The 9,777-nt window shown below is 46.7% G+C and overlaps 28 non-coding genes across 28 annotated transcripts; all 28 read left to right on the forward strand.

The window, feature by feature from the left end:
- Positions 1-59: 59 nt before the first annotated feature.
- Positions 60-178, forward strand: LOC125501174. The gene has a single exon (XR_007278705.1). It is a non-coding gene; the product is annotated as a 5S ribosomal RNA (ribosomal RNA).
- Positions 179-264: 86 nt separating this feature from the next.
- LOC125501175 lies at positions 265-383 on the forward strand. Its single transcript, XR_007278706.1, has one exon. It is a non-coding gene; the product is annotated as a 5S ribosomal RNA (ribosomal RNA).
- An 86-nt stretch (positions 384-469) lies between these two features.
- Positions 470-588, forward strand: LOC125501176. Its single transcript, XR_007278707.1, has one exon. It is a non-coding gene; the product is annotated as a 5S ribosomal RNA (ribosomal RNA).
- Positions 589-674: 86 nt separating this feature from the next.
- Positions 675-793, forward strand: LOC125501177. Its single transcript, XR_007278708.1, has one exon. It is a non-coding gene; the product is annotated as a 5S ribosomal RNA (ribosomal RNA).
- Positions 794-879: 86 nt separating this feature from the next.
- Positions 880-998, forward strand: LOC125501227. Its single transcript, XR_007278759.1, has one exon. It is a non-coding gene; the product is annotated as a 5S ribosomal RNA (ribosomal RNA).
- An 86-nt stretch (positions 999-1,084) lies between these two features.
- LOC125501233 lies at positions 1,085-1,203 on the forward strand. Its single transcript, XR_007278766.1, has one exon. It is a non-coding gene; the product is annotated as a 5S ribosomal RNA (ribosomal RNA).
- An 86-nt stretch (positions 1,204-1,289) lies between these two features.
- LOC125501178 lies at positions 1,290-1,408 on the forward strand. Its single transcript, XR_007278709.1, has one exon. It is a non-coding gene; the product is annotated as a 5S ribosomal RNA (ribosomal RNA).
- Positions 1,409-1,494: 86 nt separating this feature from the next.
- On the forward strand, positions 1,495-1,613 carry LOC125501213. The gene has a single exon (XR_007278745.1). It is a non-coding gene; the product is annotated as a 5S ribosomal RNA (ribosomal RNA).
- An 89-nt stretch (positions 1,614-1,702) lies between these two features.
- LOC125501179 lies at positions 1,703-1,821 on the forward strand. The gene has a single exon (XR_007278710.1). It is a non-coding gene; the product is annotated as a 5S ribosomal RNA (ribosomal RNA).
- Positions 1,822-1,907: 86 nt separating this feature from the next.
- Positions 1,908-2,026, forward strand: LOC125501180. Its single transcript, XR_007278711.1, has one exon. It is a non-coding gene; the product is annotated as a 5S ribosomal RNA (ribosomal RNA).
- Positions 2,027-2,112: 86 nt separating this feature from the next.
- On the forward strand, positions 2,113-2,231 carry LOC125501211. Its single transcript, XR_007278743.1, has one exon. It is a non-coding gene; the product is annotated as a 5S ribosomal RNA (ribosomal RNA).
- Positions 2,232-2,317: 86 nt separating this feature from the next.
- On the forward strand, positions 2,318-2,436 carry LOC125501181. The gene has a single exon (XR_007278712.1). It is a non-coding gene; the product is annotated as a 5S ribosomal RNA (ribosomal RNA).
- An 86-nt stretch (positions 2,437-2,522) lies between these two features.
- LOC125501182 lies at positions 2,523-2,641 on the forward strand. The gene has a single exon (XR_007278713.1). It is a non-coding gene; the product is annotated as a 5S ribosomal RNA (ribosomal RNA).
- Positions 2,642-2,727: 86 nt separating this feature from the next.
- On the forward strand, positions 2,728-2,846 carry LOC125501183. Its single transcript, XR_007278714.1, has one exon. It is a non-coding gene; the product is annotated as a 5S ribosomal RNA (ribosomal RNA).
- Positions 2,847-2,932: 86 nt separating this feature from the next.
- LOC125501184 lies at positions 2,933-3,051 on the forward strand. The gene has a single exon (XR_007278715.1). It is a non-coding gene; the product is annotated as a 5S ribosomal RNA (ribosomal RNA).
- Positions 3,052-3,137: 86 nt separating this feature from the next.
- On the forward strand, positions 3,138-3,256 carry LOC125501185. Its single transcript, XR_007278716.1, has one exon. It is a non-coding gene; the product is annotated as a 5S ribosomal RNA (ribosomal RNA).
- Positions 3,257-3,342: 86 nt separating this feature from the next.
- On the forward strand, positions 3,343-3,461 carry LOC125501206. Its single transcript, XR_007278738.1, has one exon. It is a non-coding gene; the product is annotated as a 5S ribosomal RNA (ribosomal RNA).
- An 86-nt stretch (positions 3,462-3,547) lies between these two features.
- On the forward strand, positions 3,548-3,666 carry LOC125501208. The gene has a single exon (XR_007278740.1). It is a non-coding gene; the product is annotated as a 5S ribosomal RNA (ribosomal RNA).
- An 86-nt stretch (positions 3,667-3,752) lies between these two features.
- On the forward strand, positions 3,753-3,871 carry LOC125501186. The gene has a single exon (XR_007278717.1). It is a non-coding gene; the product is annotated as a 5S ribosomal RNA (ribosomal RNA).
- Positions 3,872-3,957: 86 nt separating this feature from the next.
- LOC125501187 lies at positions 3,958-4,076 on the forward strand. The gene has a single exon (XR_007278718.1). It is a non-coding gene; the product is annotated as a 5S ribosomal RNA (ribosomal RNA).
- Positions 4,077-4,162: 86 nt separating this feature from the next.
- Positions 4,163-4,281, forward strand: LOC125501188. Its single transcript, XR_007278719.1, has one exon. It is a non-coding gene; the product is annotated as a 5S ribosomal RNA (ribosomal RNA).
- Positions 4,282-4,367: 86 nt separating this feature from the next.
- LOC125501189 lies at positions 4,368-4,486 on the forward strand. Its single transcript, XR_007278720.1, has one exon. It is a non-coding gene; the product is annotated as a 5S ribosomal RNA (ribosomal RNA).
- Positions 4,487-4,572: 86 nt separating this feature from the next.
- Positions 4,573-4,691, forward strand: LOC125501190. The gene has a single exon (XR_007278721.1). It is a non-coding gene; the product is annotated as a 5S ribosomal RNA (ribosomal RNA).
- Positions 4,692-4,777: 86 nt separating this feature from the next.
- On the forward strand, positions 4,778-4,896 carry LOC125501191. Its single transcript, XR_007278722.1, has one exon. It is a non-coding gene; the product is annotated as a 5S ribosomal RNA (ribosomal RNA).
- An 86-nt stretch (positions 4,897-4,982) lies between these two features.
- On the forward strand, positions 4,983-5,101 carry LOC125501192. The gene has a single exon (XR_007278723.1). It is a non-coding gene; the product is annotated as a 5S ribosomal RNA (ribosomal RNA).
- An 86-nt stretch (positions 5,102-5,187) lies between these two features.
- On the forward strand, positions 5,188-5,306 carry LOC125501194. The gene has a single exon (XR_007278724.1). It is a non-coding gene; the product is annotated as a 5S ribosomal RNA (ribosomal RNA).
- An 86-nt stretch (positions 5,307-5,392) lies between these two features.
- LOC125501195 lies at positions 5,393-5,511 on the forward strand. The gene has a single exon (XR_007278725.1). It is a non-coding gene; the product is annotated as a 5S ribosomal RNA (ribosomal RNA).
- Positions 5,512-5,597: 86 nt separating this feature from the next.
- LOC112694996 lies at positions 5,598-5,716 on the forward strand. Its single transcript, XR_007278726.1, has one exon. It is a non-coding gene; the product is annotated as a 5S ribosomal RNA (ribosomal RNA).
- The last annotated feature ends 4,061 nt before the right edge of the window (positions 5,717-9,777 follow it).

Genomic DNA, 9,777 nt, shown 5'->3' on the forward strand with positions numbered 1-9,777 from the left:
ATTCAAAGCCAAAAAGACGAATAACTCGCGCTTTGGGGACGCAGTCATCACTGTCCTTCGGCAACGGCCATACCATGCTGAATGCACCGGTTCTCGTCCGATCACCGAAGTTAAGCAGCATTGGGCGCGGTTAGTACTTGGATGGGTGACCGCTTGGGAACACCGCGTGCCGTTGGCATCTCTTTTTTGGAGTTTTTCGAATATGATTCAAAGCCAAAAAGACGAATAACTCGCGCTCTCTGGAAGCAGTCGTCTTATTCTTTCGGCAACGGCCATACCATGCTGAATGCACCGGTTCTCGTCCGATCACCGAAGTTAAGCAGCATTGGGCGCGGTTAGTACTTGGATGGGTGACCGCTTGGGAACACCGCGTGCCGTTGGCATCTCTTTTTTGGAGTTTTTCGAATATGATTCAAAGCCAAGAAGACGAATAACTCGCGCTTTGGGGACGCAGTCATCACTGTCCTTCGGCAACGGCCATACCATGCTGAATGCACCGGTTCTCGTCCGATCACCGAAGTTAAGCAGCATTGGGCGCGGTTAGTACTTGGATGGGTGACCGCTTGGGAACACCGCGTGCCGTTGGCATCTCTCTTTTGGAGTTTTTCGAATATGATTCAAAGCCAAAAAGACGAATAACTCGCGCTTTGGGGAAGCAGTCATCACTGTCCTTCGGCAACGGCCATACCATGCTGAATGCACCGGTTCTCGTCCGATCACCGAAGTTAAGCAGCATTGGGCGCGGTTAGTACTTGGATGGGTGACCGCTTGGGAACACCGCGTGCCGTTGGCATCTCTTTTTTGGAGTTTTTCGAATATGATTCAAAGCCAAAAAGACGAATAACTCGCGCTCTCTGGAAGCAGTCGTCTTATTCTTTCGGCAACGGCCATACCATGCTGAATGCACCGGTTCTCGTCCGATCACCGAAGTTAAGCAGCATTAGGCGCGGTTAGTACTTGGATGGGTGACCGCTTGGGAACACCGCGTGCCGTTGGCATCTCTTTTTTGGAGTTTTTCGAATATGATTCAAAGCCAAAAAGACGAATAACTCGCGCTTTGGGGACGCAGTCATCACTGTCCTTCGGCAACGGCCATACCATGCTGAATGCACCGGTTCTCGTCCGATCACCGAAGTTAAGCAGCATTAGGCGCGGTTAGTACTTGGATGGGTGACCGCTTGGGAACACCGCGTGCCGTCGGCATCTCTTTTTTGGAGTTTTTCGAATATGATTCAAAGCCAAAAAGACGAATAACTCGCGCTCTCTGGAAGCAGTCGTCTTATTCTTTCGGCAACGGCCATACCATGCTGAATGCACCGGTTCTCGTCCGATCACCGAAGTTAAGCAGCATTGGGCGCGGTTAGTACTTGGATGGGTGACCGCTTGGGAACACCGCGTGCCGTTGGCATCTCTTTTTTGGAGTTTTTCGAATATGATTCAAAGCCAAAAAGACGAATAACTCGCGCTTTGGGGACGCAGTCATCACTGTCCTTCGGCAACGGCCATACCATGCTGAATGCACCGGTTCGCGTCCGATCACCGAAGTTAAGCAGCATTGGGCGCGGTTAGTACTTGGATGGGTGACCGCTTGGGAACACCGCGTGCCGTTGGCATCATCTCTTTTTTGGAGTTTTTCGAATATGATTCAAAGCCAAAAAGACGAATAACTCGCGCTTTGGGGACGCAGTCATCACTGTCCTTCGGCAACGGCCATACCATGCTGAATGCACCGGTTCTCGTCCGATCACCGAAGTTAAGCAGCATTGGGCGCGGTTAGTACTTGGATGGGTGACCGCTTGGGAACACCGCGTGCCGTTGGCATCTCTTTTTTGGAGTTTTTCGAATATGATTCAAAGCCAAAAAGACGAATAACTCGCGCTTTGGGGACGCAGTCATCACTGTCCTTCGGCAACGGCCATACCATGCTGAATGCACCGGTTCTCGTCCGATCACCGAAGTTAAGCAGCATTGGGCGCGGTTAGTACTTGGATGGGTGACCGCTTGGGAACACCGCGTGCCGTTGGCATCTCTTTTTTGGAGTTTTTCGAATATGATTCAAAGCCAAAAAGACGAATAACTCGCGCTTTGGGGACGCAGTCATCACTGTCCTTCGGCAATGGCCATACCATGCTGAATGCACCGGTTCTCGTCCGATCACCGAAGTTAAGCAGCATTGGGCGCGGTTAGTACTTGGATGGGTGACCGCTTGGGAACACCGCGTGCCGTTGGCATCTCTTTTTTGGAGTTTTTCGAATATGATTCAAAGCCAAAAAGACGAATAACTCGCGCTTTGGGGACGCAGTCATCACTGTCCTTCGGCAACGGCCATACCATGCTGAATGCACCGGTTCTCGTCCGATCACCGAAGTTAAGCAGCATTGGGCGCGGTTAGTACTTGGATGGGTGACCGCTTGGGAACACCGCGTGCCGTTGGCATCTCTTTTTTGGAGTTTTTCGAATATGATTCAAAGCCAAAAAGACGAATAACTCGCGCTTTGGGGACGCAGTCATCACTGTCCTTCGGCAACGGCCATACCATGCTGAATGCACCGGTTCTCGTCCGATCACCGAAGTTAAGCAGCATTGGGCGCGGTTAGTACTTGGATGGGTGACCGCTTGGGAACACCGCGTGCCGTTGGCATCTCTTTTTTGGAGTTTTTCGAATATGATTCAAAGCCAAAAAGACGAATAACTCGCGCTTTGGGGACGCAGTCATCACTGTCCTTCGGCAACGGCCATACCATGCTGAATGCACCGGTTCTCGTCCGATCACCGAAGTTAAGCAGCATTGGGCGCGGTTAGTACTTGGATGGGTGACCGCTTGGGAACACCGCGTGCCGTTGGCATCTCTTTTTTGGAGTTTTTCGAATATGATTCAAAGCCAAAAAGACGAATAACTCGCGCTTTGGGGACGCAGTCATCACTGTCCTTCGGCAACGGCCATACCATGCTGAATGCACCGGTTCTCGTCCGATCACCGAAGTTAAGCAGCATTGGGCGCGGTTAGTACTTGGATGGGTGACCGCTTGGGAACACCGCGTGCCGTTGGCATCTCTTTTTTGGAGTTTTTCGAATATGATTCAAAGCCAAAAAGACGAATAACTCGCGCTTTGGGGACGCAGTCATCACTGTCCTTCGGCAACGGCCATACCATGCTGAATGCACCGGTTCTCGTCCGATCACCGAAGTTAAGCAGCATTGGGCGCGGTTAGTACTTGGATGGGTGACCGCTTGGGAACACCGCGTGCCGTTGGCATCTCTTTTTTGGAGTTTTTCGAATATGATTCAAAGCCAAGAAGACGAATAACTCGCGCTTTGGGGACGCAGTCATCACTGTCCTTCGGCAACGGCCATACCATGCTGAATGCACCGGTTCTCGTCCGATCACCGAAGTTAAGCAGCATTGGGCGCGGTAAGTACTTGGATGGGTGACCGCTTGGGAACACCGCGTGCCGTTGGCATCTCTCTTTTGGAGTTTTTCGAATATGATTCAAAGCCAAAAAGACGAATAACTCGCGCTTTGGGGACGCAGTCATCACTGTCCTTCGGCAACGGCCATACCATGCTGAATGCACCGGTTCTCGTCCGATCACCGAAGTTAAGCAGCATTGGGCGCGGTAAGTACTTGGATGGGTGACCGCTTGGGAACACCGCGTGCCGTTGGCATCTCTTTTTTGGAGTTTTTCGAATATGATTCAAAGCCAAAAAGACGAATAACTCGCGCTTTGGGGACGCAGTCATCACTGTCCTTCGGCAACGGCCATACCATGCTGAATGCACCGGTTCTCGTCCGATCACCGAAGTTAAGCAGCATTGGGCGCGGTTAGTACTTGGATGGGTGACCGCTTGGGAACACCGCGTGCCGTTGGCATCTCTTTTTTGGAGTTTTTCGAATATGATTCAAAGCCAAAAAGACGAATAACTCGCGCTTTGGGGACGCAGTCATCACTGTCCTTCGGCAACGGCCATACCATGCTGAATGCACCGGTTCTCGTCCGATCACCGAAGTTAAGCAGCATTGGGCGCGGTTAGTACTTGGATGGGTGACCGCTTGGGAACACCGCGTGCCGTTGGCATCTCTTTTTTGGAGTTTTTCGAATATGATTCAAAGCCAAAAAGACGAATAACTCGCGCTTTGGGGACGCAGTCATCACTGTCCTTCGGCAACGGCCATACCATGCTGAATGCACCGGTTCTCGTCCGATCACCGAAGTTAAGCAGCATTGGGCGCGGTTAGTACTTGGATGGGTGACCGCTTGGGAACACCGCGTGCCGTTGGCATCTCTTTTTTGGAGTTTTTCGAATATGATTCAAAGCCAAAAAGACGAATAACTCGCGCTTTGGGGACGCAGTCATCACTGTCCTTCGGCAACGGCCATACCATGCTGAATGCACCGGTTCTCGTCCGATCACCGAAGTTAAGCAGCATTGGGCGCGGTTAGTACTTGGATGGGTGACCGCTTGGGAACACCGCGTGCCGTTGGCATCTCTTTTTTGGAGTTTTTCGAATATGATTCAAAGCCAAAAAGACGAATAACTCGCGCTTTGGGGACGCAGTCATCACTGTCCTTCGGCAACGGCCATACCATGCTGAATGCACCGGTTCTCGTCCGATCACCGAAGTTAAGCAGCATTGGGCGCGGTTAGTACTTGGATGGGTGACCGCTTGGGAACACCGCGTGCCGTTGGCATCTCTTTTTTGGAGTTTTTCGAATATGATTCAAAGCCAAAAAGACGAATAACTCGCGCTTTGGGGACGCAGTCATCACTGTCCTTCGGCAACGGCCATACCATGCTGAATGCACCGGTTCTCGTCCGATCACCGAAGTTAAGCAGCATTGGGCGCGGTTAGTACTTGGATGGGTGACCGCTTGGGAACACCGCGTGCCGTTGGCATCTCTTTTTTGGAGTTTTTCGAATATGATTCAAAGCCAAAAAGACGAATAACTCGCGCTTTGGGGACGCAGTCATCACTGTCCTTCGGCAACGGCCATACCATGCTGAATGCACCGGTTCTCGTCCGATCACCGAAGTTAAGCAGCATTGGGCGCGGTTAGTACTTGGATGGGTGACCGCTTGGGAACACCGCGTGCCGTTGGCATCTCTTTTTTGGAGTTTTTCGAATATGATTCAAAGCCAAAAAGACGAATAACTCGCGCTTTGGGGACGCAGTCATCACTGTCCTTCGGCAACGGCCATACCATGCTGAATGCACCGGTTCTCGTCCGATCACCGAAGTTAAGCAGCATTGGGCGCGGTTAGTACTTGGATGGGTGACCGCTTGGGAACACCGCGTGCCGTTGGCATCTCTTTTTTGGAGTTTTTCGAATATGATTCAAAGCCAAAAAGACGAATAACTCGCGCTTTGGGGACGCAGTCATCACTGTCCTTCGGCAACGGCCATACCATGCTGAATGCACCGGTTCTCGTCCGATCACCGAAGTTAAGCAGCATTGGGCGCGGTTAGTACTTGGATGGGTGACCGCTTGGGAACACCGCGTGCCGTTGGCATCTCTTTTTTGGAGTTTTTCGAATATGATTCAAAGCCAAAAAGACGAATAACTCGCGCTCTCTGGAAGCAGTCGTCTTATTCTTTCGGCAACGGCCATACCATGCTGAATGCACCGGTTCTCGTCCGATCACCGAAGTTAAGCAGCATTGGGCGCGGTTAGTACTTGGATGGGTGACCGCTTGGGAACACCGCGTGCCGTTGGCATCTCTTTTTTGGAGTTTTTCGAATATGATTCAAAGCCAAAAAGACGAATAACTCGCGCTCTCTGGAAGCAGTCGTCTTATTCTTTCGGCAACGGCCATACCATGCCGAATGCACCGGTTTTTCAATGCTTCCAAGATCGTCTCTCTGTACTCCACCAATGCACCTGGGTGCCATGTTCATTAACATATTTGTTATTTTCAAAGGGGATCCTTTTGACAAATCTTTCAAGAACATCTTCGAAATTTCGTCGTATTCTTCGAATGCTTTTTCAACGAGTGGTTAGGCTCCAAATTTAACCTACTGAGGGTTACTTCGAAAAGACAACGTTTTCGGACCTTGCGCTGGTCGTAACTATCCGTGTGTTTTTCTCTTGAAATTCGATAATGACTTATCAGACGCAGAATATTCTAAGCTTTCGAACCTTTCGTGAATTTCCGCTTTATCATTCTCGTCTCTGTAATTATGAACCTTCGAATTGAGGGCTCCAAATTCGATGCGCCGATTGCAGTCATCAATCCGAAAAAATGGGCGGAAGGAAAGTCAACAAACTCAACTGGTAACTTGCAGAGTCACGCAGATGCATGTTTCATAATTATATCATCATCCTCACCGAAAATGAACGTTCCATAATACCTCAAAAATACCTCAGATGAAAAAGAAGAACTCCTCCTCCCAACCTTCCGCGACAAGGTAGTTTATACTGCCGCGTCTCTCCCACGTGTTCGAAATCTTCGGAATGGAGGCCCACTTCTCATTGTCAGTGTACTTGTCGAAATTTGTCACAACTTCAAGTACTTCGGCAAAGAAATACAACTGACTATGCTATGCATCGATGGCGTCGATAATTATCCAAACGCCAATCTCTGCGCTTCCTAATTCGTTTCACGACAATATATCTATGGTTTCCCCTAATTTTTCTCCATTCGTGAGAATGTGAATACCTGCTGTATCTACATCAAGCACACTCTACTCGAAGTTAGGTTTTCATTCGAATGCTGTTGTTCAATGTCTGAGAGAAAATTGATGTGTGATATTTTTTATTTCTTTATAGATAAAATGAATTTGAAGCTGCACTTTTCAGAATGTTTTGAACCACCTACTCGACGTTTTGCATATACCTACTTGTATAATTCTAGATTCTAACAAATTCCCCGATTGAATAACGGACATTTCTGTCGTTCGCAGGTGGCGTGTACGCGAATCGCCGCATGTGTAGAAATTACAATCTGATATTATACGACCAGATCATGCAACAATTAATACATGTTCTTGATTTACCTACGTGGTAACGACGGTCGCGTGTCACTTGTCACGGGGACGAGACGTAACGCTTTCTCCGATTGGCTCGATGTTTTCATAACGACCACCGCGTAGATCCTACGCGTCGTTCAAAAGATTCAAATTTCTCGTAATCGTTTGCCGATGGCACGAAAACGATCTCGCAATTTCCAAGGTCCGAATGGAGGTTTCGCAAGCGCTGAGACCGACGGAAGGTCCTTTTAATGAGCGTCGATAAAAATTGACACAAGAAAAAGCTGGATACGAACGTATGAGGAAGTTTCATTTAATTACCGTCGAATTGCGCGTAAATACGAGCCGAGTATTTATTCGAAAAAACACGAATCATCGTACATCGTACAAAAGAATTGAACATCCGGAAACCGTGTAGCTCAATTAGTCTCGGAGGTAATTAATAAGGAAAAAAATCTCATCTAGCGGACATCTAATTAGTGATGCGAAGCCGACAAAATACGGAAGCGGCAAACACTGCGATCACCCAGGGATTTGCCGAACACGAATTTTTATATCGAATAACAAAAAGGGATTCCGGCTACAGGCATCTCACTCACACTAATTATATCGAGGCGATTAATTAATCCAGATTCCGAATAAAAGATCACAAGGTAAGGTCGCCCAAGAAGCTCGCTCTATACTGATTCTAATAATACAGGCCGACTCGAACAATGATCTTTCCCTCACTATATTTTCTTCCTCTGCCTTTCCCAATTAGTTATATGCAGGTTCAAAAGATTTCAAACAAAGCGTTTTATTTTCAAGACAAAATTCCCACGAATCTTTCGTTAAAAAATGGATATCTGGTGAGGTCATATCGGAAGGTGGAAACTTTATGTCCGATATTTTATTTTGATTTTTCGGTAAAATGGGGAAAAATGATTCGCGATGGTCAAAAGATATCGATCGATGCGCGGCGATGGGGTAATAATAGCCGAAGAAGATAACGAAAGTGGAGGGAGGGAAAAAAAGTAGTGGTGGAACGGAGGTTGTAGGGAAGTGGAATTGGAACGCTGGAATATCGGTAACATAACTAAATGAATTTCCGGCTAATATTACACCACCCTATCGGAAGGATATCGGCTCGCTTGATTACTCTGCACAATCAGAACTCCGGATATTTTAATCTGCTCAAATAACCGGAAGAGATTAAAATTGAAATCCATTTTCGCTGGTTTTCTAACGTCTCGCATCTTCGACGTACTTGTAAATTAGGTTATGGTCGTTTTCGGATGATTGCGAGTAGAAATATTTGCGAAACACCTTCGAACGAACTCAGATTCTACTAAAAATTTGGCTACGGTAACTCACAGCTCGGATTGTTTTACATCAGGAACCCCCTGAACCCGAAACAATTGATTGCGAGTTTGTTGCGTGTAACCTAACCTTACTCTGCAAAAACTTCTGGGGCATGTGGGAGCTGCCGAGGCGAGCATTTTGATACAGCATACCCATGGTCGGAATCTCACCCTCACGGCTCTGGAGAGATTTGAGACATTCGGTACCGCGCGCTCGTTCGTTCGTGATGTGAATTAGATGTGATCACTTTCGAATCAATCTTTTTTTGAGGTTAGAGTTTTCATGTAGATCCACCGAAACGATAAAATATGCGATAGAACCGAATAACGGAGCAATTTTCAGTACTTTGAAAAAAGATTGAAAAAAAAAAGACGAACTTGCCAGCAACCTCAAGAAGTGACCAGCCGAATCATGAGTGAACCAGAATCTTTTCCCAAGAACAGGAAACTTTTTCGTTATTTTGTTCCATTCGAGTTCATCATTCCGTCGGTTTTGAATGATAACTCTCTAACGTTGTCTATGGATGAATGAAAAATCGTTGATTCAACTTTCTGCAACCCCCGGAAGTTTTTGCGGAGTTTGAAAATACTCCTGCACTCACACTTTTGCGGAATCCGAGCAAGATATCAAAATATTTGAAAATAATAAAATTCTAGTTTCTCTGGAAGAGAATCGGAACGACGCTGCGGTAGATAATTCATTCCATTGCACAATCTTGATCAAATCGAAGTTGAGTTAATTTTTTGAGTCAAATCAAATGTCATATTTTAGATTTTGGAATCGGATAGGGCACAAAATTCTGGATGAAAACTATCAAACTTCTTGACCTCAGGTAATGGTTACGCAACTGAATTTAGGTTTGAATTATTTTTCGGATATGCGTTCTTGAATTTGAACAGAATCATTCGAGTCGCTAATAAATGCTCCGAGCGCCGTGTATACTAAATCACGTTGAAGAATCCACCTTCATTTCGCAAAACTGACCGATTGTTGAATCAAATGAAAATCTGATTAACTATTATCATTCTAGATCATATTTACAGTAAAATTTGAAGTTATGGCTAGCTAGGAAAAATGTACATAACGGAGTTTTGTGTCGACTGTTTATAGAGTTGGTTTGTCATTTCCGGAAATCGAAAAACAAATGGTATTAGTCTGAAATGAATAAATGCGACGAAATTTTCGATTTCAAAATGAAAATAGAGGATATTCGCATGATGAAAATCACCAAAATGGAGTCTCTAGAATATCGGTACTGAAATTTACTCACTACACACCATGTGGCACCATAAAGCAATTAAGTTTACAAAAAAAGGTCAGGAATTAGTTCCTCACGTTTCGAGTTACAACAATATTTCTCACGACACACTGGAAGATCTAATCTACAGTCGACTTCAGTCAACTTACAGTCGAGCGGCCTTGATCGAAAAACATTTCAGAGGAGAAAATTAGTTGCGTGCCATTGGTGG

The sequence above is a fragment of the Athalia rosae genome, chromosome 5, assembly GCF_917208135.1.
Source record: "Athalia rosae chromosome 5, iyAthRosa1.1, whole genome shotgun sequence".
Taxonomy (NCBI): domain Eukaryota; kingdom Metazoa; phylum Arthropoda; class Insecta; order Hymenoptera; family Athaliidae; genus Athalia; species Athalia rosae.